The sequence below is a fragment of the Equus quagga genome, chromosome 14, assembly GCF_021613505.1.
Source record: "Equus quagga isolate Etosha38 chromosome 14, UCLA_HA_Equagga_1.0, whole genome shotgun sequence".
In the NCBI taxonomy this organism is placed as follows: Eukaryota; Metazoa; Chordata; class Mammalia; order Perissodactyla; family Equidae; genus Equus; species Equus quagga.
Genome location: NC_060280.1, coordinates 89,660,455 through 89,663,079, shown reverse-complemented (window position 1 = coordinate 89,663,079; position 2,625 = coordinate 89,660,455). Strand labels below are relative to the sequence as shown.

Sequence of the window (2,625 nt, the reverse complement as noted above, 5' to 3'; positions counted from 1 at the left end):
ATTAGTCTTCAATGACTTTTTTCTCTCTTTAATTAATTGCATTCTCTAGGCATTAATAATAACTAATTTTTTCTATCATGGAGAATATAAACATTTATTTGTATCTTAATTTATCTCTCAATTATTTTAGAATGATTTGATTTATACAAACTTTGTATAGTTTTTATCAAATCTATCTTTTTTTTTTTACCATTAACTGCACTGATTGTTAACATAACACATCCCCACTTCTGAGCATGCACACATACTCTCAAACATGCTTTATACTTTATTTTAATGAGTATGTGATTTTGTTCCCTCCTCTTATCTATATAGTGCACATGATTTTCCCTCTTCCTGAAGGAATCCACTTGGCAGGCAGTCTCTGAAAGGGAAAGCCATAGGGACCTTCGTTAATGAGTGCTACATGGTGGGGAAAAGAGGTAAAAGACCTGTTGTGTTTATAATGATCAGTTCCATCCTTGATGGCTCCCCCAGTTATGGGAAATTTAGTAAGTGATAGCCATACAAGACAGATTTATTGTGACACTTAGAGCAGAAGCTGGCATTTATCAAGTGTCCACTGTATGTCACAGGAATCACAAGAAAAATTACGTGCATCATTTCATTTAACTCGTTCAGTCTTACAATGAAGGGAATATTTACTACTCTTAATGTAGAGGTGAGCTATCTGTAGCTAAGAGAGATTAAACAGTTTGCTCAAGGTCACACAGATAGTAAATTGTTGGAATAAAATTCCTATGCTGGGAAGTCTGACTCAAGATTCCACTTTCTAAATCACATCTCTATATAGGACTTTGGGAGAGTAAGATATTAAAAATAATTGTCATATAAGGAACAGATTAATAATGACAATAATAGCTATCATTTATTGAGATTCTAATGTGCACAAAGGTGTTTCTAAACCACACAAAGAAGGTAAGAGCAGTAACCACATTTTTAGAAATAAAAAAATAAGGCACTTGGGTATTAACTGTGACATCAATAAGAAGCATCAAGTCATAAAATTAAGGTTGTTTGAAATGAGACTCTGCATCTTAATAACCATTATAGAGCAATTTGAATGAAGGATGTATGGAGATTATCAAAGAAAAGACATTGAGTGTCTTCAGTTATTTTCAAGGTCATATCATAGAAGAAATTGGTAAATGCTTATAGCCACAAATAGAATTAGAGCCAGTGAGTAGGAAATAAAGAGTTTTCTGATAAATTTTGAAAAGGCTAAATAATTACATTTGAATGGAAATGAGTTACTGCTTGACTGAATGAGTCACTGTCGTTGGAAAGACAACAGAGGATGAAATTTGTTCGCCTAAAGTGGAATCAAGAGGTGCTGGCTAGCTGAGGTGCTGGTTGGATGTGCGTTGAACATTGCTTTTGCCTCCTTACATGCCAGCCACATGGGAGCAGGAAACCACACAGAACTATCAGAATTCCTCCTCCTGGGTCTCTCAGAGGATTTTGAACTGCGGCCCTTTCTCTTTGGACTGTTTCTGTCCATGTACCTGGTCACCATCCTCGGGAACCTGCTCATCATCCTGGCCATCAGCTCTGATTCCTGTCTCCTCACCCCCAAGTAATTCATCCCCTCCAACCTGTCCTTTGTGGACTTCTGCTTCATCTCTACCATTGTCCCGAAGATGCTAGTGAACATCCAGGCAGAGAGAAAAGTCATTTCCGACAAAGGATGTCTCATTCAGGTATATTTTTTATGATTTTTTCTGTAATGGACAATTTCCTTCTGACTATAAAGGCCTATGACCGGTTTGTGGCCATATGCCACCCTTTGCACTATGAGGTCATCATGGACCCATGCCTCTGTGGCATCCTGGTTCTGATGTCTTCGTTCATCATTTTCTGGGTCTCCCTGCTTCATATTCTATTTTTTAGGTGGACGAACTTCTGTATGGGCACAGAAATTCCACATTTCCTCTGTGACCTGGCTCAGGTTCTCAAATTAGCTGATCTGACACCCTCATCAATATAATCATGTATGTGGCCATTGCCCTGCTAGGTGTGTTTCCTCTCTTTAGGATCCTTTCTTCTTACTCTCACATTGTCTCCTCCTTAATGAGGACATTCTCTAGAGAAGGAAAATATAAAGCACTTTCCACCTGTAAGTCTCACTTCTGTTCAGTCTCTTTGTACTATGGGGCAGGCCTGGGGGTTCACCTCAGATCTGCTGTGAACTGTTCTTCCCGCAGAAGCTCAGTCGCCTCAGCAGTGTGCACTGTGGTCACCCCCACGCTGAACCCTTTCATCTACAGCCTGAGAAGAAGGATGTGAGGCGGGCCCTGGGAAGGCTCCTCAGCTGAGTAGCCTCTTCTCTGTGATAGGGCACTGGCCTCAGAACTAATTGGACAATGTGCTACCCAAAGGCACATATTGTGATTTTAATCTCTGGTTCTTTTTCTCCCCTAAAACACATGCTTGCTTTCTGATTTCTTCAATTTCCAAAATGCCCAAGATTTCACTTTTATTTGTTGGTATTTCTTTCTCCTCAGCAACCTCCTCAGTAATTCCTTTTTGACTTTTCTTCTTTTACATTGTCCATAAAGTTCCATCTTTGGTCAGCTTTCTTGCTACCATTCTTAAGTTTTCTAACTTTAGATTTAAAGCATTTAT

General features: G+C 39.0%; 1 pseudogene; it reads left to right on the top strand.

Moving 5' to 3' along the window:
* Window positions 1-1,400: 1,400 nt before the first annotated feature.
* LOC124252243 (olfactory receptor 7D4-like) lies at window positions 1,401-2,315 on the top strand (annotated as a pseudogene).
* Window positions 2,316-2,625: the final 310 nt, after the last annotated feature.